General features: G+C 40.6%; 2 pseudogenes; both read right to left on the reverse strand.

The window, feature by feature from the left end:
* Positions 1–432: 432 nt before the first annotated feature.
* Positions 433–1,747, reverse strand: LOC118653462 (annotated as a pseudogene).
* A 21,191-nt stretch (positions 1,748–22,938) lies between these two features.
* LOC118653463 lies at positions 22,939–23,719 on the reverse strand (annotated as a pseudogene).
* Positions 23,720–24,430: the final 711 nt, after the last annotated feature.

Genomic DNA, 24,430 nt, shown 5'->3' on the forward strand with positions numbered 1-24,430 from the left:
GTAAAAGTAGGTAATCAAAACAATGTATAACTCCAGCTCTGAGATCCCAGCTCACTGAAAGCTGGTTTCTGGGTGTTTTTTTGGTTAAAATGTTTCAAACTGCCAACTCAGAGGCCTGCAGTGGCAGGCGGGAAGGTTGGAATCCTCCGTCACTGAAGCAAGCAAGCCTCATGTTAGTTTCAAGCTGCCTGGCTGCCAGCCACCATCTTGGCTGACAGTTAATTTGCATATCTCGCTGATTAGCCAATGAAAAGGGTAGCGGTCATACGCCAATTGCCATGTTTCTCTTTTATTAGTGTAGATAGTTACTAGAGGCCCAGTGCATGAAATTTATGCACTGGGGGGGGGGGGTTCCCTCAGCCCGGCCTGCACCTTCTCGCAGTCCAGGACCCCTCAGGGGATGTCCGCTTGTTCTTTGGGATTTTTTCATTGTCAGATAAAAGGGTATGTACATTGGGGCAATCCAATGTCACCCCCTCCCCCCAGCCACTCCTGGTACAGCTCCTGCACATGGGCACTGGTCTCCGGGGGCCACCCCGGGATGGCAGTTTAGATGCCTTAAATCTGCCACAGCAGTGCCCTGTCTGCACGCCCGTCCTTGCCTGGGCCTGGCCCCTGCTGCTTAGGCATCCCTGGCGCAGGCCAGGACCTCCACAAAGTGGCAGGGGAACTTGCCCCTCTACAGCTTCAGGACCACTTCTGGATGTTCTGAAAGCTGTAAGCAGCCTCAAAGCATAGCAGAACCTCTCCACCCCTTTCAAGGGTGACCTCCTGGAAGTCTGTGTTCCTCAGGGTGCGGTAGGTGAGCACCCCCACGTCCTTTTTGAACAGCTCCTTGGCCATGTGCCTGAAGATGTGCACCAGGTACCCGTCAGAGCTGGCACCCTCATGGAGCCTCACCTCCTTCTCTTTCATTTCTCCAAACAGAGTGTCCACAGCAGCATCATTTGAGATGAGGTCACTTTGCTCCATTATCTGGACAATTTCACCTGAGGTTAACACGCAGTGAGCACCCTGAGAACTATGTAAAGCTATGGGAACATCTTCTCAAAGGACCTCCAGTTTCTTGTCATAACCCGGGGCCACAATGACATGGAAAATCTTGTCTGGGGACAGGTTCTGCCATCTGGTGAAGTAATCCTTCACCAGAGAGCCCATGATCTGCTGGGGAGACTTAACTGAGCAGAGGTGGGGGTGATATGCACGCACTCTGCATATCAGACCCAGCTGGGGCAGGCAGAGGCCAGCATGGGTAGCTAGGGCTGTTCCTCACGGTGCTGGCAGTACCGACACACACATTCCTTCTGACTCTCCAGGATGCTGAAGTCCACAGCTATCTTCATGTCAAAGACAGTGTTCCCCAAGGCTTTTGAAGAAGCTGCAGAGCCTTGTGGATGCATCAGTGACACTGAGGCTGAATTTAGCAGCAAAATGAGGCAGAGACTGAGGACACACAGACACTGCCAGCACCTTGTGCTGTGAGGTAACACATTTCTTATTAACTTTCTAAACACGAAAGAAGTCCTTGGTGTTCTGTTGAGAAACTTGGACTCCTTCCTCTGAGGTCACACAACTGTCACACGCCAGGCAGTCACTCAGAAATATCTTGGCATCGGCCAACTTATGGAATTCTCCCTTTCTCTTCGTTCTCCTGAACCGGAAGCCAGACGCTGACTGCAGCATTCTCTTGATCATCGGTTTTTATTTTTTTACTACATTCCTTCCATGTGCAGTGCTCACAATTCATCTGGAGCGGGGTGGGTGGTGGCCGGCTAGAGTGAGCTGGAGGAAGCATGGGGAGAGCAGTCACTGCTGGTCCCCGCTGGCATTGCTGTTGGTATCTTTTCTTCCTTGTGGGGTGTCTAGGGAGGGGAAGCAGCTGCTGAGTTCCAGGAGGCCAACAGCGCTGTCAGGATTGTGCTGGCTGTGCAGGTCCATTGGTGCTTGGCTTATCCTCTGGAGAATGAACCCGCAGGACTACTAAGGGAGCCAGTCCCCAGTTCCACCCCGCCTCTGCCACCCATTGTTTGGAGTCTGAGAGCAGGGAAAATGGACCAAGCGGTCTGCCTTCCACCTGCTCACCGGTCGCTGCTGCCATGGATTCATCAGAGCCTGAGGGATCCCAGTTCCCCCGTTAGTGATCCCCTGATCAATGGAGCCTGCTGTTCCGTTGTCTGTCCAGTCATTTAGGTCATGACAGCCCTTGGCTTTGTATACATTAGGATCTTTATCTCTTGTCAGAGATTTTTTTAAAAAATATATTTCAGAGAGGAAGGGAGAGGGAGAGAGAGATAGAAACATCAATGATGAGAGAGAATCATTGATTGGCTGCCTCTTGCACGTCCTTTACTGGGGATCAAGCCCTCAAACCAGGCATGTGACCTTGGCGGGAATCAAACCTGGGACCTATCAGTCCACAGGCTGACGTTCTATCCATTGAGCCAAACCAGCTAGGGCTCTTGTCAGAGATTTTGACTTAAAGTCTATTAGTCTAATATAAATAAACCCAACCCTACTCTCTTTTGACTACAGTTTGAATGGAATATCTTTTATTGCTTCCTTTCACTTTTAGCCTGTGAGTGTCCTTAAAGCTGAAATTAATATCTTGTAGGCATAGAGTTGGTTATTTTTTAAATCTACTCAGCCACTCCATGTCTTTTGATTAGAGACTTTACTTCACCTACATTGAAAGTAATTATGGAGGAGGAACCAAGATGGCGGCATAGGTAAACACCGGAGATTGCTGCCTCACACAACCACTTCCAAAATACAACTAAAAGATGGAATGGACATCACCCAGAACCACAGGAAGGCTGGCTGAGGGGAAATTCTTCAACTAGAAGGAAAGAGAACAGGATACTGAGACTCAGAGGAGGCGCAGTGCGGAAAATACAAAGGTGCGGAGGTGAAGGAGCGGGCTGGCGGCTGAGCGCGTGGTTGTCTGTTTCAATCAGGAGGGAGTCTCAGGCTCTGAGTACCAGTTCTGGGAGAGTCTCTAGGGACCCAGACTCAAACGGGAGAAGCGGGACTGTCTAGCATTGGTCGGAACTCGAGGGCAGCTTTCTCTCCGAGGTTTGCAGCGGTTGCTGGGACTCTGAGAGGCAGAGCCTCTGGGAACGGGACTGAGAGCAGCCATAACTGCTCGCTCCACCTGCCCTGTTGATCCCGTGCGACCTGCCTCGCCCAAGCCCTGCACAGAGCCATTTGCCGGATAGCCTCAGGCAAGGGCTAGATTAGCACCTCCCTAGAGGATAAAAGTTCTCCCACTGCAGACACAGCTGATTCTCACAGCCAGTTGGCCTGGAGGTCAAATCACCCCCAGTATTTCCTACAACAATCAAGGCTTAACTACAAAAAGACTGCGCACAAAGACCACTAAGAGGTGCACCAAGAAAGCATAAAAAAGGCGGAGACAAAGAAACAGGACACAAATGTTGATGGAGAATATAGAATTCAGAACCACACTTTTAAGGTCTTTCAATTATCTTCTAGAATCTGCCGATAAACTTAATGAGATCTGCAAGAAATCTAATGAGACCCTCGATGTTGTGATAAAGAACCAACTAGAAATTAAGCATACACTGACTGAAATAAAGAATATTATACAGACTCCCAACAGCAGACCAGAGGAGCCCAAGAATCAAGTCAAAGATTTGAAATGCGAAGAAGCAAAAAACACCCAACCGGAAAAGCAAAAAGAAAAAAGAATCCGAAAATACGAAGATAGTGTAAGGAGCCTCTGGGACAGCTTCAAGTGTACCAACATCCGAATTATAGGGGTGCCAGAAGATGAGAGAGAGCAAGATATTGAAAACCTATTTGATGAAATAAAGACAGAAAACTTCCCCTACCTGGTGAAAGAAATAGACTTACAGGTCCAGGAAGCGCAGAGAACCCCAAACAAAAGGAATCCAAAGAGGACCACACCAAGACACATCATAATTAAAATGCCAAGAGCAAAAGACAAAGAGAGAATCTTAAAAGCAGCAAGAGAAAGAAACACAGTTACCTACAAGGGAATACCCATACGACTGTCAGCTGATTTCTCAATAGAAACTTTGCAGGCCAGAAGGGAGTGGCAAGAAATATTCAAAGTGATGAATACCAAAAACCTACAACCAAGATTACTTTATCCAGCAAAGCTATCATTCAGAATTGAAGGTCAGATAAAGAGCTTCACAGATAAGGAAAAGCTAAAGGAGTTTATCACCACCAAACCAGTATTATATGAAATGCTGAAAGGTATCCTTTAAGAAGAGGAAGAAGAAAAAGGTAAAGATACAAATTATGAACAACAAATATGCATCTATCAACAAGTGAATCTAAGAATCAAGTGAATAAATAATCTGATGAACAGAATGAACTGGTGATTATAATAGAATCAGGGACATAGAAGGGGAATGGACTGACTATTTTTTGGGGGGAAAGGGGTGTGGGGGTGAGGGAAGAGACTGGACAAAAATAGTGCACCTATGGATGAGGACAGTGGGTGGGAAGTGAGGGCAGAGGGTGGGGTGGGAACTGGGAGGAGGCGAGTTGTGGTGGGAAAAAAGAGGAACAAATGTCATAATCTGAACAATAAAGATTTAATAAAAAAATAAATAAAAAAATATGGAATGCTAAAAAAAAAAGAAAGTAATTATGGATAAGATTTATTATTGCCTTTTTCTTAATTGTTTTCTGACTGTTTCATAGTTCCTTTGGCCCTTTCTTATTCTCTTGCTGTCTTTGTGATTTGCTGATTTGTTCCCTAGGCTTTGATTTCTTTCTATTTTATCTCTTTTCTATCATGAAAACATAATAATAACAGTCTATTTTAAGCTAATTATATCTTAAGTTTGATCACATACAACTCTTTCCCTATACTCTCTTTACCTCACATTTTGTTTTTGATGTCATAATTTATATTTTTATAATCGTTAAAAAATTATTATAGCTATTTTTATTTCTAATACTTTTGTGTTTTAACTTTTATACTTGTGTTTAAGTTAATTTATGCACTGCCATTAATTTTGGAGTATCCTAAATTTTATTGTGTACTTTCACGTTATTAATTGGCACTATTTCATTTCATCCTGAATAACTCCTTTTAACATTTCTTATAAGGCAGATCTAGTGGTAATAAACTGTCTCAGCATTTGTTTGTCTGGGAACGTCTTTTATCTCTCCTTCATTTCTTAAAAATAGCTTTTCTTGGTATAGTAAGCTTGGTTGGATTTTTTTTTTCACTGCTTGGAATATATCATTCAACTATATTTAACAGCAAAGTTCCTGCTGGGAAATATGTTGATAGTCTTATGGATGCTCCTTTCTATGTGAGGGCTTACTTTATTCTTGCTGCTTTAAAAATTCTTTCTTTGTTTTTGTCTTTGACTTTTGATAATTTGATTATAATATGTCTTACTGTGATATTTTTTAGGTTGACCCTGTTTGGGGGCTTTTATACATCATGAACCTAGATGTCTATGTTTCTACCAAGATTTGGGAATGTTTTAGCTATTGTTTTGTTTTTATTATTATTTGTTTTTTTTTCTAATAAGTTTTCTGTCCTTACCTCTCCTTCTGGAACTCTCATAATATGTATTCATTAGATAGTATCTCATTAAACCTGTTGGTTTTCTTTATTCTATTTTTTAACTTCAAATAGGATAATTTCTGATTATCTCTCTTTGTGCTCACAGATTCTTTCTTCTGCTTGATTGAGTCTCCTCTTGAAATTCCCTATTTCATTTTTCATTTCATTTATTGTATTATTTAGCTCCAGTATTTCTGTCTGGTTCCTTTTTTGTTATTTCTATACCTTGACGGACATCTTGTTTCCATATATTGTTTCCCTGATTTTGTTGAGTTGGTTCTTGGACCTCACTGAACTTCCTTAAAACAGCTACTTTGTGCTCTTTGTAAGTCAATTCATAAATATCAAATTTTAAATATTGGTTATTGCAAAATTATTTTTGTTATGAATATGTAATGTTTTCTATATTATTCTTTTTATATAAAGTTTTGTGTTGTTGTCTTTGCATTGGAAAACACAATCACCTGATCCAGTAGCTACTGTCTGGCTTTAAGAGTTAAAGGTTTTCACCAGTCAGCCCAGCTGGGGATTCTGTGAATCACTCTGGGCTTTTCTATGAATACATTCCACTCCTTTTTTTCCCTGTTGTGGGTAAGTTTTCATATTATATGCCTTATATTCATCCCAGAAAATGAAGCCTAGTGCTGAAAGCCTCCCATTTATTCATCCTAAAACAATACCCTGATGTATTCAAAGTTATACACCATCTCCAAATCCAGCAGATTGGGAAAGCTGTATGGGTGCTTGTGCATGATCTACAGAGGCTTGTGCTTCCTTTTGTGGGGGCATGTGCAGGATTCTGGCTGAAAATATGGAGTATTAAGGACTTGCAAGGGGTAGTATATTGGTCTGCAAGTGATGTTTCCTACAAGGATTATTGCCAGGCCTCTTGGTGGAGTCTCAAAGTGTCATTTTCTTTTGCTGAGTTCTGTGTCCCAGTTGTTTGAGCCTCTACCAGTTTTCCCTTCTCCTGGCTGCCTGAATAATATTCATCCATGCCAGTCCCCCAAGTGTTCTGCATTGAGTGGGAAAGAGTGGGCTTCTTGAGCAGTTGGGAAAGCTGGGCACTCACTATACTCTCATTTTCCCTTATGGGAGAAATCATGAGCCAAGGTGTACCACCTGGGGAAAGGGTGACACGGGTAAAGTGAAACTGTTTTCTCCCCCTCTTTAATGAATCTTTTCTTGGATTTATTGATTGATTGACTTTTGCTCCAATGGAGTGCTGGGATCTCTGCTGAATTTTCAGGCTCTCACAATGGTATTCTTATCCGTGGGTGGTTATCAAAATCAGTGTTTCTGTGAGATATAAGGGCTGAAAATTCCTACTTCACCATCTTGCTGATAGCACTCTTTACTGGCCCATTTCTAATAAGAAATAAAATAATCTTTCTGTGTAGCATAGTGAGACAATAGCTTTGAGTCCACTTACTTTTGGTATCCTAATTTATCTACATAGAATTTCTTTTTCATGACTATGATGAGGATGTCCCGGGTGATATGTAACCATGTATTATGTACTCAAAAATTATATGGTGAAGATCTGACCCCTAATGTGACTGTATAAGGGGATATGGCCTTAAAAGGGGTAATTAAGATTAAATGAGTAAAAAAAGGTGGGACCCTAATTCAATATGACTGGTGTTCTCATAAGACCACATTTAAGGCCATCACAGTAAGTAACTCATATATTGCTTATGTGCTAACTAAAAGTAGAATAAATCAGAAAAAAAATCCCGTAATTTGGAATTAAAGCCAAAAAGCAATGGTTTTCATTTCAAAAGATTTAAATTTCCTTTTGAATTTTTGAGTGTATATACATGAAAGAGATGGTAGAAATATTTTGAAACACAGGTACACAGTAGTTCCTTGGATAAATGCTTTGCTATCACTCCATTCACTTATAAGGCAGCCAAAAGGGTGATGACTTTGTGTCAATGACACTGTGCTTAACATTGTAAGGTGACACAATTTAACAAACAAGAGAAACAGAATCATAGATAGAGAACAGACTGACAGCTGTCAGAGGTGGGGGGCATGTGCGGCTAGATGAAGAAGGTGAAGGAATTAAGCAAAGCAAAAGTAAACCTCACAGACACAGACAATAGCATGGTCATTACCACAGGGGAAGGTGGGTGGGGGGAGGAAGAAGAGGGTATAGGAGGGTAAATGGTGATGGAAGAAGACTTGACTTTGGATGATGTTTTATCGAACTATACACCAAAAAACTATATTATTTTATTAACCAATGTCACCCCAATAAATCCAATGAAAATATAAAAATTAAATCAACCTGAGCCAGATTAAAAACAATAAAATAAAATTTGATATACAGTGGAGCCTTGACTTACGAGTTTAATTCGTTCCATGATGGAGCTCATAACTCAAATTACTTGTATGTCAAATCAATTTTCACCATTACAATGAATTGAAATGCCATTAATCCGTTCCGGACACCCAAAAACGAAGTTTTGCAAAATAACTGCAAGCACAAATGCGAGCACAACACTGATGCTTTAACTAAGAGCTAACCGCTTAAAGTGAACAAGTGAGACATGTGATGCTGGGCTGATGTTGTGGCGTTCACTGTGACGTTCGCTCCGCCAACTAGCGGTGGGGTATCTGAAGCTGGCTCGTAACCCGAATTTTAGCTCACAACTCAAGCAAAAAATCGGCAGAGAGACTGCTCGTATCTCGAAAAACTCGTTTGTCGGGACACTCATAAGTCAAGGCCCCACTGTAACAATAAAGTAGATAATAAATATAATATACTAACTGTATTAGATTGAGTTGGTTATGTTATTCATCTGGATATACTTAAAAAGGTGCTTGCCTTTTAAAAATATATTTTTATTGACTTCATAGAGAAAGGGAGAGGGAGAGAGAGATAGAAACATCAATGGTGAGAGAGAATCATTGATCAGCTGCCTCCTGAATGCCCCCTACTGGGGATCGACCCTGCAACCCCAGCATGTGCCCTTGCCTGGAATGGAACCTGGGACCCTTCAGTCCGCAGGTCAACACTCTCTATCCACTGAGCAAAACCAGCTAGGGCAAGGTGCTTGCTTTTTTATTAGAGTCTGTACATATCACAATTTTTCAATGATCCATGTTAAGCTCTGACTTCAAAAAACTGTTGTATTGCAACAAATCAGTTTGGGTATATAACAAAGTGGAAGCTATGAATAGCAATATCTGGATCCCCTATATTCTCTATTACTAATTTTGGATGAGTGGCACAATGAAGAAACTTTAGGTATAATGTTTGTTTAATTATACATTTTAAAATAAGTGTTACACTGATTAGGAACACTGGGCAGTTTAGCTACTGCCAAGGTGAGAAAAGTCAACACCAACATAAGTCCATCAGATTCATGGTACTGATTTAATAAGTTTATGTGTTTAGTTATTATGAAGAAACAAGATAATTTAAATCTACCCAAAGGTTATTAATATCCTATACATTCTCACACGTTTAGTAATTTAGGTCAAGGTTGTCTTTGGAGACATTATAAAATATCGGGCTACTGTAATTAGCAAGGGCACAGTTATGACTAGAATCTAATCCCTTGAGAGGGTTCAGAGACTGGATCTTGTGAATTAAAATTGGTGTTTTAATTTTTTTAATTCACCTGAGTGCACTTAGAAATGTCTTAGTTTGCTACTCCTTTTATGATAAATGTTTGCTATGTTGGTTTCTTTCAGAACATATAGAGGTTATATTATTACATGTATTATCTATTTATTTAACCTACTGAGGTAATAAGGCTTGAAAAAGACTTCTATGGTGTGTTTCATTTGTCTTGTCATTTATAATCATACTAGAGGCCTGGTGCACGACATTCATGAACTGGGGGAGAGGATGTCTCTCAGCCCAGATTGCACCCTTTAGCAATCCGGGAGCCCTTGGGGGATGTCCAGCTGCAGCTTAGACCTGATCCCTATAGGGATTGGGACTAAGCTGTCAGTTGGACATCCTTAGTGCTACTGTGGAGGCAGAAGAGGCTCCCACCACCGCTGCTGCTCTCCCCAGCTGTCACCTGGCTTGTGGCTGAGTGACGCTCCCCCTGTGGGAGCGCACTAACCACCAGGGGACAGCTCCTGCATTGAGCGTCTGCCCCCTGGTGGTCAGTGTGCGTCATAGTAACCGGTTGTTCTGCTTTTCAGTTGATTTGCATATTACCCTTTTATTATATAGGATCTCCATATTTGTGTGGCCTAACATATAACCTGATAATAATAAATAATTATTTGGGCACTCCTTCAAAAAAGAGTTCACAGCACAACGAGTTTAATTTTAGAATAGTATAATAGTATAATTTTAAAATTCAAGGGAAAAAAAGAGTGAATTCTCAATATATACTTGTATACTTAAAAGAAACATTTCTTCATCTTGAAATCTCAGCATGGCCTGGTTTTAAGGATTAGAGTGCATTTATAAAATGTGACTCATTCTAATGATTGCAACAGAATCCTACTCTATGTTGGAATGGTGCTTTTATGTACTTTGGAATTTCTAACTGGCAAAGCCTTTATATTGGACTATCAAAAACTTCATAGAGGTGTGATTTCTGCAGAAGGAGAAAATGGCCATTCCATAAACACACATAATCAATAATGTACCGTCACAGCAGCAGCTCTTTGGCACAACATATGGCAACAGAATTACCTTTGTACTACCCAACTGAGTATAATTTATCCAGTCTGAGGTATTGTTGTGACAGGTAATACATTCAGTGCTTCACATGTTCTGCACTCAAACACACAGGCTATATCTTCAAGAGCTAAGTGTAACAATGTAGTTCTGTTGTTATTATTGCAACTGATGAATCATGAGGATTTTCCTCTTTGGCAAAAACATCATTACTACCATCACAGATGACTAAAACAGGTTTGGAATAGTATTATTTATGATGGACAGTATGGAGAAAAATCTCAGGTTTGTTAGCTGTAAGCAGCTGAGATTTATCAACTACTTATCCTAATATATAAAGAGCCAGGGTCCATCACAACCTAAATGTCCGGACGGATGACCCAACACCAGGCTAAGGTCCCGGCCAGTGCGGCTGAAGTCAGTCCTGGGTCCTGGCTGGTGCAGTGAGAGTCAGTCCTGGGTTCCGGCGGCCCATGGCAGGAATCAGTTCTGGGTCCCAGCGGCCCATGGTGGGAGTCAGTCTTGAGTCCTTGCAGCCCATGATGGAGTCAGTCCTGAATCCCAGCCCCACCCGTAGTGGGAGGGAGCTGTGGGAGCGGAGCCATGTTGCCATCAGACTGGCCTCTGGGTCCCTCCTCCCACCTGTAGGCTATGGGGAACCAGAGACATGCTGCTATCTGGGAATCTTGGTCCCTGCCCCTGCCTGCAGGCTTTGGGGAACTGGAGCCATGCTGCAATCAGACTGGCCTCTTGGTCCCTCACGCCTGGCCCACAGGACCGGGGAACCAGAGCCATGCTGCAATGGGACTGGACCCTACCCAAGGGGTCCCGGATTTTGAAAGCATGCAGGTTGGGCTGAGAGACCCCCACTCCCGAGTGGATGAATTTTTGTGTACTGGGCTTCTAGTTTCATTATAAATTTCTCTTACTTTATATTCTTTTAATATTGGAATATAAGGGAAAGATGAACCATGTATGACATTAGGTCTGATCATAGTTAAGTCTGAACTATAGGTAAGATTTATCAAAAATACATATTTATGAAAAAAGAATTGAACTTTATAAGAATTTTCTTATGAAAGCTACACAATTTCTGTTAATTAATTTATATAATAATTGACTTATAATGTGTTTACACTTGGTCAATGGTATAGTTAACACATTTAGTTAATTTCCTAGTTTTTTCGTATCCTGTTAATTGGTCACTTGGTCAAATAACATCCTAACCTTTTTCTTTTAAAATCATATGTTATTTATACATAAAAACTAACATTTAAATTATGTTTGAGAATTATATACATTCATGACCTTCGCATTTAGAGTCACTTGGTACTTCAGAATCTAAAAATATTTTGCTTGAATCCAGCAATCATTTTGATTATTAAAGGTGAAATTCTTTGTAAGGTTTTTATGAAATACCTGAAGGGTGTAAACATCTCACGAGCACCATATCAACTGGATTTCTTTCATAATGAAGATTCTGCTGATGTACTGCATTGACTTGGAAATAAAGCTTTTCCTGTTGGATTCTTGGATTCTCTCTCACACACTCTCATTCTTTCTTTCTTTATCTAATGCATACACACACACACACAACCCTGACACCATTCAAACACAGCATTACTGTTTTTTGTTTGTTTAGTAAACTAACATCACCTCGGATATTTCTACTAAAAATCCATTACATGGCCCTGGACAGTGTAGCTCAGTTTGTTGGATCATCTGTACACCTAAAGTGGCTGCTTTGAGTCCTGCTGAGGCAGATACCCAGATTGCAGGAGGCATACAGGAGGGAAATGATCAATGTTTGTCTCCCTTCATCTCTCTGAAAAATAAAATACTGACATTATACCAGTAAAAGTATTTAAAAAACCCAAATTTTAAAAAGTCAATTACATATTTTGTATGCTACTACAATTTAACAAAGCACTTTGTGTTATTTTAATTTTATAATATTTTTTAAAATTATTGTTTAAAGTTTACATATGTCTCCTTTTTCCCCCATTGACCCAGTCATTCCCAACCCCCCAGCACATACCCTCACTTCTTATTGTCTGTGTCCATGGATTATACTTATATGCATGCCTATGAGTCTTTATATTTTTGTTAATATTTTTCAATGTTCTCATAAGCATATTGCACAGAACTTAATGATAAACTGGTGAAATTTCAGAAATTTGAAAAAATATTTTCTTAAAGGTAAAACTGGAAATTCATATAATGATGTATAGCTAACAATTAATGTTCTTGTAAGTGCCTCATATTAAATTTACAGTAACATATAGCAAGGGAATTTTGATTCTTTAATATATTTTATAAAAATTATTACTGATTTCAATATTTTCATATTCCTTTTTCTGATATTATATCCTTAAAAGCTAAGGAAAAAAATTAGAATTCTTTAGGCTATTTTTGGGAAAAGAAGGCAAGAATTTTAGCATTTTCAAAAGGATAGTAATAATAATAACTAATAATAAGAAAAGTAAAAAAAAATATTACCTTATATAGTAAACCAAGGCACTTAATAATTATCTGGTCAGAATTTTAATATCTGAAACCTCTCTGTTATATAATGTATAATATATATCCCATAAAGAGTAATCATTTGTTACGTATGAATATTGCAAAGAATTGAAAGTTGCAACATTTAGAATATCTAGTAGCAAAACACTGGCCACCCTTGTTATAACCTTTTTCATATAAAAGAATGCAAACTTAAAACTTATAAATATCACCAGTATCATTGAGCTAATAAGAATTGTTGAAACAAAATAAAAATACTATTGAAAATGAAAATGAGCTCTGAAAATAGTCCAAATACATTATGTTTATCACATTTCCAATTTGTATTTTATAGAAAGCATTAAAAGCCATTTTTTCTTAGGCTTATAGACTATCCAGCTTGGAATTATGCCTATAAAAGTGGTAGCACAATAACAAAAAACAACTAGAAAACACTCAAATACATGGAGACTACTAAATAACATGTTACTAAACATGAATGGGTTACCAATGAGATGAAGCAAGAAATTAAAAAAAAACAAAAACCTATTAACAAATGAAAATAAACATGCAAACAGCCAAAACCTATGAGACACAGCAAATGCAGTCCTGAGAGGGGCAGTTGATACCACTACAGGCCTACTTCAAGAATCAAGAAAAAGGACTACTAAACTATCTAACCCTACAACTTAAAGAATTAGGAAGAGAACAGCAAGAAAAACCCAAAGGAAGTAGAAGGAAGGAACTAATAAACATCAGAGAAGAAATAAATGACATAGAGATTTAAAAAATAAAAAACCAGTGCAAAAGATTAATACATCCAAGATCCAAGAAATGGTTCTTTGAAAAAAAAAAAACAAGATTGATGAACCCCTAGCCAGATTCATCAAGAGGACCCGAATAAATAAAATCATAAATGAAAGACAATGTAACAATGGACATGACAGAATTACAAAGAATTGTAAGCAAATACTATGAACAACTATATGCCCACCAACTGGACAACCTGGGTGAAATGAATAAATTCCTAGAAACATACAATCTTCTAAAACTCAATCAGGAGGAATCAGGAAACCTGAGTAGGCCAATAACAACTGACAAAAATTGAAGCAGTAATTTAAAAACTTCCAGCAAACAAAAGTCCTGGACCAGATATATTTATAAGTGAATTTTACCAAACATTCAGAGAACAACTAATGCCTATCCTTCCTCAAACTATTCCAAAAATTTCAAGAGGAAGGAACACTTCCAAGTTCTGTCTATGAGCCTAGAATTATCCTAATTCCAAAACCAGATCAGACACTGCAAAGAAAGAAAATTACAGGCCCAAAACCCTTATGAACACAGATGCAAAAATCCTCAACAAAATCTTAGTAAATTGGATCCAGCAATATATCAAAAAGATCATACACCATAACCAAGTGGGATTTATTCCAGGGATGCAAAGCTGGCACAATATTTTCAAATCAATAAGTATGATACAGCACATAACCAAACTGCAAGACAAAAATCACATGACCATATCAATGGGTGCAGAAAAAAGCATTCAACAAAATCCTACACCCTTTTTTGAAAAAAAGTCTCAGCAAATTGGGAATAGAGGGATCATACCTCAACATAATAAAGGCCATATACAACAAACCTACAGCCAACATAATAATCAATGATCAAAACCTAGAAAGTATTTACCTTAAGAACAGGAACAAGACAAGGATGTCTGCTTTCACCACTCTTATTAAACATAAAACTGGAAGTCCTAGCCACAGCAATCAGATAAGAAGAAGAGAAAAAAGACATCCCAATTGGAAAGAAGAAAGTACAATAGTCATTATTAGAAGACTAGAGGCCCCATGTACAAAATTTGTGCACTGGGGGGGGGGGGAATCTCTCAGCCCAGCCTGCCTCCTTTCACAGTCTGGGAGCCCTCAAGGGATGTCCTACTGGCGGCTTAGGCCTGTTCTCTGCGGGGAGCAGGCCTAAGATGCAGTCTGGCCTCCCTCTGCAGGAGGCAACTGGCTGATTAGGGGAAGATGCCACCCCCATCACTCTGTTGCTGCTGCCACTGCTGGCTGCCATGGTGTTTTCATCAACATGCACTCCAGTCCCTTCATCATGAAAAAATAACAACTTTCTTTAGGCATTTTCAAGATGTCTCTTTCATAGGATATGACATTTCTTTCTTTCTTTTTTTTATCTTCACCTGAGGATATTTTTCCATTGATTTTTAGAGAGTGTGGAAGAGAGAAAGACAGAGAGAAACATCAATGTGAGAGGGACACTTTGATTGCTTGTCTCCTGCATGAGCCCTTACCTGGGCCCCAGCCAGGGATAAGCCTGCAACCTAGGTACAAGCCCTTGATCAGAATCAAACCCAGACCTTGTGGTCTGCAGGCTGAGGCTCTGTCCACTGAGCAAAACCAGCTAGGGCAGGATACGATATTTCTTAGCCCTTCCAGCAGCGGACCTTCACTTTTTCCTCCAGGAGTGAGGTGGAAAAACCCTAGATCAACTTCTTGGATTCTTATTACCCAAGTTACTAAGAACACTGTGAGTGGCATACCAGAGGCTTAGCCAATGAGCGGTCAGAAAAGGTGTTTCCTCTGCAGCTCACACATAGAGGCGGGACAGCTGGTATGCCGTGGCTGGAGCATGGCCCCCTGTCTGTTTCCATTCCGAGGCTGCATGAGCCAGCACGGCAGCTTGGGCCACCTCAGGCCCCCCTACCTGTGTCTGCACAAGGACCCCCTCTCCCCTGCCTGTGCTCGCTCCGGGGCCACCTGAGCCAGCGTGGCAGCTCGGGCAGCTCTGGGCCTCACCTGCGCTTGCAGCTTCTTCCTGACCAGTCATGACTGTTACAGCATCCTGGCCTAATTTGCATATTACCCCCTTTTTATATATATAAATGACATGATATTGTACATAGAAAACCCTAAAGACTCCACCAGGAAACTACTAGACTTAATAAATGAATTCAGCAAGGTAGTAGGATATAAAATCAACATTCACAAATTGATGGCATTTTAATACACCAATAATGAACTCTCAGAAAGAGGAACTTAAAAAGCATTCCCATTTATTATTGCAACTAAAAAATAAGATGTCTAGGAATAAACTAACCAAGGATGTAAAAGACCTGGAAAACTATAGGACATTGAAAAAAAGAAATAGATCAAGATAGAAACAAATGGAAGCATATACCATGTTCATGGGTCATAATAATTAACATTAAAATGTCTATACTGTCCAAAGCAATCTACAGATTCAATGCAATCCCTATTAAAATACCAATGGCATACTTCAAAGAGCTAGAAAAAATATTCCAAAAATTTATATGGAGCCATAAAAGAGCCCATCTAGTTGCAGCAATTTTGAGAAAGAAGAATGAAGCAGGAGTGATCACAATGCCAGATATCAAACTTTATTACAAAGCCATTATAACTAAAAGAGTCTGGTACTGGCACAATAACAGGCATATAGATCAATGGATCAGAACAGAGACCCCATAAATTGACCCACACCATTATGGTCAACTAATATTTGACAAAGGAGTCAGGAACATACAATGGAGTAAAGACAGCCTCTGCAACAAATGGTGCTGGGAAAACTGGACAGACAGATGCAAAAGGATGAAACTAGACTACCAACTTATACACAAGGACAAACTCAAGGTGGATAAAGAACTGAAATGTAAGACACGAAACCATAAAAATCTTAAAGGAGAAGATAGGCAGTAAAATCTCAGACATTGCACATAGCAATATATCTATGGATACATCTCTTAGAGCAAAGGAAACAAAGGGGGAAATGAAGAAATGGGACTACATCAAAGTAAAAAGCTTCTGCACAACAAAGGAATCCACCATCAAATTGAAAAGGGAACCCACTGAATGGGAGAACATATTTGCCAATGATAGCAATGATACCAATGATGATAAGGGGATAATATCCAAAATATATAAAGTACTCATACAACTCAACAAAAAGAAGACACCTACCCCACCATCCCACCATGGCCAATGCCCACCATATTCCGCACATGCCCCTTGGTGGTCAGCACACATCATAGCAACCGGTTGTTGAGTTGTTTGGTTGTTTGAGTTGTTCCGCCATTAGGCCTATCTGCATATTAGCCTTTTATTACATAGGATAGCTAAGATTTGGGAACAGCCCAAGTGGCCATCAGTAGATGAATGGATAAAAAAGCTGTTGGACATTTATACTATGAAATACTATGCAGCTGAAAAAAGGGATCTATTGCCCTTTTGGACAGCATGTATGGACCTGGAAAATATTATGCTAAGTGAAATAAGCCAAAGTGAGAAAGACAAATATCACATGATCTCACTTATTTGTGGAATCTAATGAATAGAATAAATTGACCAACAAAATAAGACTCTAATCAGGGAGGCATGGAACAGACTGACATTCCTCAATAAGGGGTTGGTGGGATGAGAAGAGATAAACCAAAGAACTTATATACTTACTAGAGGCCCAGTGCACAAAATTCGTGCATGAGGGGGGTGTCCCTCAGCCAGGCCTGCACCCTCTCCAATCCAGGACCCCTTGAGGGATGTCCAACTGCCAGTTTAGGCCTGATCCTGGGACAGCTGGCTCCTAATCACAGGGATCAGGCCTAAACTGGCAGTTGGACATTACTCTCGCAATCTGGGACCACTGGCTCCTAACAGTTCAGCTGCCACTCTGCCTGCCTGTCTGATGCCACCAACTGCTCTCCCCTGCTTGCCTGATTGTCCCTAACTGCCTCTGCCTGCCTGCCTGATGCCCCTAACCACTCTCCCCTGCTGGCCTGATCGCCCCTAAATGTTGTGCCTCAGCCTCCACCACCACTGTGGCTTTGTCTGGAAGGATGTCTGAAAGGATGTCTGGAAGACGTCTGGTCTACCTGGTCTAATTAGCATATTACCCTTTTATTAGTATAGACTAGAGGCCCGGTGCACAAATTCGTGCGCGGTGGGGGTCTCTTGGCATGGTCTGTAGGGACTGGGCCAAATCTGGCAGTTCAATGCTTCCTGCTGTTCCTGCCTGTTTTTCCCACTCATCCGTGCCCCACTGTGCCTGCCACGGGCTCGCGCCCAGTCAGTCCTGCTCAGGAGAGGCTCGCGCCGCTGCAGCGGCACTCACCAGCCTTGAGCTCTGGGTCTGGCGCCCATCTTGAGGTGGGTTGGGGGGTCCTGGATGCAATCAGCCCTCTGGGAGGGTGGTGGGATGCTCTTGCCAGCCTGAGACCTTGATCCGTCCTGCTGACATTCACGTTGGTTGTCAGGATCCACCTAGCAGTCGCTTTTATATAGTTTCTTCCTTGTGGAGTGTCTAGAGAGGGGAAGTGGTCATGGTGTCTAAGGCAGACTTCCAGGAGGCTGTCAGGATTGTGTTAGTGCTGCTGATCTGTTGATGCCTGGCCCGTTCTCTGGAGATTAAACCTGTAAGACTACGGACGGAGTGAGTGGCTGCCACCGGGCTGGTGGGTTGCTGGGATGGGTCCGTCAGCTGAGTAGAACTCCTGTTCTGGGAGCTCCTGTTCTGGGAACACACTGACCACCAAGGGGAAGCTTCTGTCTGCATTGAGCATCTTCCCCCTGGTGGTCAGTGTGCATCATAGCAACTGGTCCACAAGTTGTTCAGTTGTTTGGTTGTTTGGTTGCTTAGGCTTTTATATATATATATATACTAGAGGCCCAATGCACGAAATTCATGCAAGAGCAGGCTTTTACAGCCATGGCAGCTGCCTGAATGCCTCCCTCACAGCCGTAGGTGGCTGCCTCCATCCTGCAGCTGCAGCCTCAGCTTCATCTGGAAGGACGTCTGGTCTAATTAGCATATTATGCTTTTATTATTTTAGATATGCATAGCTATAGCAGGGGTCCTCAAACTTTTTAAACAGGGGGCCAGTTCACTGTCCCTCAGACCGTTGGAGGGCCGGACTATAGTTTAAAAAAAAACTATGAACAAATTCCTATGCACACTGCATAGGAAGTAAAAACACAAAACTTATTTTGAAGTAAAAAAACAAAACTTCAAAAAAAAAGGCTCTCCTAACTTAAAAAAAAAAGGCCCTACTAACTGCAAAATAAAATAAAAAAATAGACCTCCTAACTTCAAAAAAAAAAATCCTAACTTGTTCTTACCTCGGCCCTCAGGCAGCAGCAGGCTCTGCACAGGCAAGCTCGTGACTCATCTGATCACACCTGAGACTGAGAGGAGGAGTCGAGAGACAGAGAGAAGGAGGGGAATCGGAGAGTACGGCGCACATTCCACACATGCACACTGCGGGCCCAGGACGAGTTGGGTGCTAAGCAACAGGCAGCAGGGGCAAAAACACCCAGCAGGCCGGATAAATGTTTTCGGTAGGCCGCATGTGGCCCATGGGCCGTAGTTTGAGGACCCCTGGTCTATAGACATGGGCAATAGGATAGTGAAGATATGAAGGGGTAGGGGCTGGGTGTGGGGAGGAAAGGGTGGAGATGGGAGATATCTGTAATACTATCAACAATAAAAAATGTTTTAAAAAATTAAAAATAAAAGTAGTAGCCAAAAGTATATTATGAAAGGCTGTGGAGGTGTCTTAGGTGTTTAATCTTTATTGGTTCCCTGCCAGTGAATTTTACCTTTTCTTTACAATTGATCTTGGCTTTGTTATTTATGATTTTGACATCCTTTCTGGTTATGTTTTAGCGTGTGCCAATACTTGAGGTTCTAACAACACAAAGTAATCATCCACAACTACTTAAAAATTGAGTGTAATTGAATGCCTTCTTATGTGAAAGACCACATTTTTTTATCTGTGACCAGTCTGCTTTTTACCCATTTCCCAAGAATGTGACCCCTTCCTAACATTCTGTGAGTCGGTGGTTAAATCTCTGCTTACCTTGGTCTTATTATCCTTATTTTAGAATGATGAACTATAAATACCAAAAGATCCAGAGCATATTTTTAACAACAAACACATAAATATGGAAGAATTTTTCAGGAAAAAAATGAGAAGTGTCTAGGTCAGCCGTGGGCAAACTACGGCCCGTGGGCCGGATCTGGACCATTTGAAATGAATAAAACTAAAAAAAAAAAAAAAAGACCGTACCCTTTTATGTAATGATGTTTACTTTGAATTTATATTAGTTCACACAAACACTCCATCCATGCTTTTGTTCCGGCCCTCCGGTCCAGTTTAAGAACCCATTGTGGCCCTCGAGTCAAAAAGTTTGCCCACCCCTGGTCTAGGTCCTTGAAATATAATAGCTAAAACACACATAGTAACTAAAGTAAGTCAAATATAAATGGTGGAAAATATTTGAAAACTAAAAACAGGTGCTTTAAGGAAGTGACATAAAGGTAACTTACTGGAATATCTTAATCATACCCAAAGTATGCCCTTGCTGGCTGGGGAGATTAGCAAAGAGAGTGAATATGTTTTTTGTCTTAGTCTTCACTGAATAAACTATCCAGGAGAATCCCAATCCCATGTTTTCTCTTTAAGGAGGATGCATTTGCATATATTAGAGCACTTTATAAAAATATGCAAAGCATTTTAGACTTCATAAAAAAAATAAGCCAAAGGAAAACTCCTGATATTGAAAGTTGTACACTTGAGAGATGAGAAAAAACAAAACGGTAAATATATTTATTACTAGCGGCCTGGTGCATGAAATTTGTGCACATTAAAATGGAATTAATTAGAGGAAATATTTTAATATTGCTATGTGCCCTTTCTCTATAATAGTGTCAGAGATGAAAGAAAATTAGTAAAATGTATATGAAAATATTCCTCCTGTCAGAATCTGGGGCATGCCGCGGGACCCAGAGTCAAGTCTACACCCACACACGTGCATCTTGAAATCGTGTAAGACCCAGACCCGGCTGGCCTCACCCCCATTGATGAGATCCAGACCCGGCCATCCCCTCCCCTGTCAAGCCTCACCGGGTGCAGCCTCAGGTCCCCTGGCCCCGGCCAGGGGGTGTGGCCTGATGCCCCCCATCAAGCCCTGCCTGTTGGGGGAGTGGCCTGAGGCCTCCCCCCAACTTTCCCAGCACCACACAGCCTCAAGGTCCCTGCTGATAACTCGTTATAGCTTGTTACAGGAACCCTGCCTCTGCTGTGAGCATAGCCATCCCTTGATGGCATGACGGAGTGAGGGTCAATTTGCATACTATCTCTTTATTATATAGGATGACTAAAGTGTTTAGAAGTGTGCCATTAAGACACATTGTTGTGACATCCTTTATAAGAATACTTTTAATATGAAATTATTGGAGTACATATTGATGCGTTTCATTTGTTCACCATCCAGACTGAGAAAACACTGAATGGAGTAACTTCATTGCTAAGCAATTATGCCTATTTCATGCTAGAACAATCCCTATGGTATTCCCATTCATCCTAAAACTTTCTAATACATACTTCTCTCAGTCCACTGATATCAGTAGAAATATGTTTTTCTCAAGAAAATAGCTCAATCAAGTTGTTTTCTCAATGCTGCCTTCACCTTTTTGTTTCTACAGGACCATGTTGTTAGAAACTGATTCTTTTCTCTGTCATGTTTTACATAGTTCTTAAACTCAAGCAACATAGAATTGATGGTTAGGTTTAAAAATTGCACTTTCTTTAGAAAATTATTTCTATATCTCTCTACAGAATGCAATAGATTAAAGCTTTCTGAGATTTATTCCCAGAAAGTAATGGGAATGGAGAAGCTGCAACTGTGGAGTGGTTAAAGTCTGGAGAAATCAGAGTGGGTCATCCTTTATACCAAAATCAATAAAATATTATTTGGTAAAAACTCAGCAATAAGAATTATTTTTACATTTTTCGTAATGTATTTGGGGGAAAAATGCTTCTTCTGCATGTTTGTAGAACAAGAAAAACAAAGCAGAAACCAAAGATAAGCCTCCCTCTTCCACTTTATTCCTACATCATTCAATGGAAACTACACCACCACTATAGCAGACAATCTGCCATTACAATGTGCATAATGGAATGGGAGAATGCCACTGTCATCCCAGCATATTTCCCTTAGAACAGGCCCTACCATAATCATTCCACAATAACCCCACTTGATTCAGCCTTAGTGATAAACTACAAGAGGTTACACAAGAAGACACTTCCTTTTCCAGACCCCAGAAGTAAAGTTACAATAACAGTTCATTTTCCACTGAGTCAGAGAAAAGCCTAAGAACTCCCAAAACCTCTTGGACATAAGAGTTAGAAGACAAAATAGTGGTTAAGGTCTAGAATTGCATAGGCAGAGCCTAGAAATCTACCCACTCAGATAACAAGCTTCCCTTTCCTTCAATAAAAGTCTCCTATGCTTCTATCTAGAGAAAAAGGCACAAATGAGGGACTATGAAAATTAGTGCTAGGGGAGCTTCATGGAATATTTAGCAACTGTCCTCAGTAAGAGTATAATCAACATTTTTCCATTATTCTTTCTAAATATGCCTGAATCCATACATACTTTAGAAACTTTAACTTACCTTATTCTATTTCAGGAACCAAAGTTTGGGAAAGTGGGCCTGTTTCCTTCTGGTAAAATGCAAAATTGCAATATCGGTGGTACTCAAAATAATAGTTCAACCTTTATCTGTAATATGTTATTTAATTCACTGTATTTTGTCTCTCATGCTTATTCAATTCAAAAATAAATTAGATACTCCTTAAGATTGTCAATAAACAGTACAAAGGATAACAGTTGAAAATCTTACAAAAATTTCAATATTAAAATGAGACCAGTGCAATTATAGTTTTCTTTAGCCTTTATTTCCCAGCATTCATAATAATAAACAAGGAAAGGTATAGAGCGAGGGATATAGAAGGGTGACTTGGTATCTGTAGTAGCCTTGGGACCAAAATGTCTGGTTAGAAAACCAAAGAGTCTTTTCTGAAGAAATCTCAGCATTGTATGTAGTCTTAGATGAATCGGTCTGATTGTCTAAAGTCTTTAAATCCAGGAGGAAGTGGAATAAATGAGAAAAGATATTTGTTGCAGTGTTAATCATGATTACAAGTTAGTATCTTCCATCTGGAAACAGTGAAGTATCTGGCAACATTGATTCCCAATAACTATGGAAGATTCTGGTAACACCCCGAGAAGGAGCAATGTGTCTGTAAAAGGTAAAACTATGAATTAGTGGGGGAGCATAAATGCATCTACCACAGTACACAAAGGACAACTTGGTTTTTTAAACACGTGGAAAATCATGGACTGTGCTCTTACTTTTTCTGTAGCTCCAGTTCAGCAGCTTTTTGTACAGCTGCATCAACTAGCAACTGTAGGTCACTAAAGTCCGTGTATTCCTCCTTCAACATTGGTTCGGAAGAAGACATAAACAGGGGCTCGCTGGTAGAAATCTGGACCTTTTCTTCTGACTGGGTTTTGAGCTTTTGGTTTCGGGCTACCTCTGGATCCAGCGGCTTCCCCTCTGATTCCTCGGCCATCAGCAGAGGGCTCAGGGGTGGGCATTGCATGTCTTCTGGAGATGCGGGTCCTGATCTGGCCTGTGTAGGCTGATCGATTCTCTTCCTGTGTATCATGTTTGCATTCTTGCCTTTTTGGTGGCATATGGTGATGTTAGTGGGGTCATCTCCACTCTGTTCAAGCATTTCCGGAAGAATACGTCTACGGGCATTGATGAACCAGTTAGTGACCTGCAGGTAAGACAGATCGGTCTGCTCCGAAAGCATTCACTTCTCTGCATCTGAAGGGTAGGCCTTAAAGCGGTGCTCAAACAGCCAGTCACGGAGGATCTTCGCTGATAGTGCTGGCCAGGACCCTTTCCTCTTCTTGAGCTCTGGTGAAACCGGAACTTATACCAATGATACTATTCGACTTGATTGAAGTGTCTCATAGAGACCGGGTTTTCTTCAGCGGCTCCCATTTTCACGAGGCTTGTTTTCTCTACCTTGGCAATCAGAACCGAGGATCACTGAGTTAGGACTGTTGTCGGTCTGAGAGAGCCAGTGAAGAAGGCTTACGCATGTCTCCTAGGGGAAGCCTCACCTTTTGCTTCCCAGGCAAGTCAAGTGTTCCTATTGGAGCCGACAGTCTTTGTGACTTAACATAATTTCTGACATTAGCACTGCCCCTCACCCCGCACTACCTGGGAAGAAAACCATCAATTTTGATTGAAAACACCCAACTTTGTTTCATAATGAAACAACAGAAACACTGAATAAACCTGTATTACCTTTCTTCAAGGTTTTGATGATGCGGGATATGAATTAAGAATATCTTTAAGAGGGATGGATTGCTCCTACCCACTTTAAAACTTCTAAGGAATTCAAATAATCTAAATGTTTTTAATCAAATTTTATTTTCCTTAATTGCTTTATTTTACACAAAATACCAGAGGAATCTATTGAAATCCACTAGTGTTGTATATATTTATAAGCATTACATATGACTCTGAAAAGTGTCTTCTCACAATTATGCAATGAGTTAACACTGTATTGTACTAAAATGTGCACTTTAAATTTTAAATTATGTAAGGCCTTGACAAGATGGAGGGTAGATCTTAAATCCTAATTACCTTATAAGATTTCTTATTAAGGGTGAAGCACTGATTTCTGACACTTGTTGAATGTATAAAACATCACCTCTTTGGTCATTCTTTCTTCACCTTAATCTGTTCAACCCAAAGTACAAAATTCTTAATTTCTTGAGGGAAAGAATAGATATTTTTATATAGAG

The sequence above is a fragment of the Myotis myotis genome, unplaced genomic scaffold (assembly GCF_014108235.1).
Source record: "Myotis myotis isolate mMyoMyo1 unplaced genomic scaffold, mMyoMyo1.p scaffold_m19_p_4, whole genome shotgun sequence".
Lineage (NCBI taxonomy): Eukaryota > Metazoa > Chordata > Mammalia > Chiroptera > Vespertilionidae > Myotis > Myotis myotis.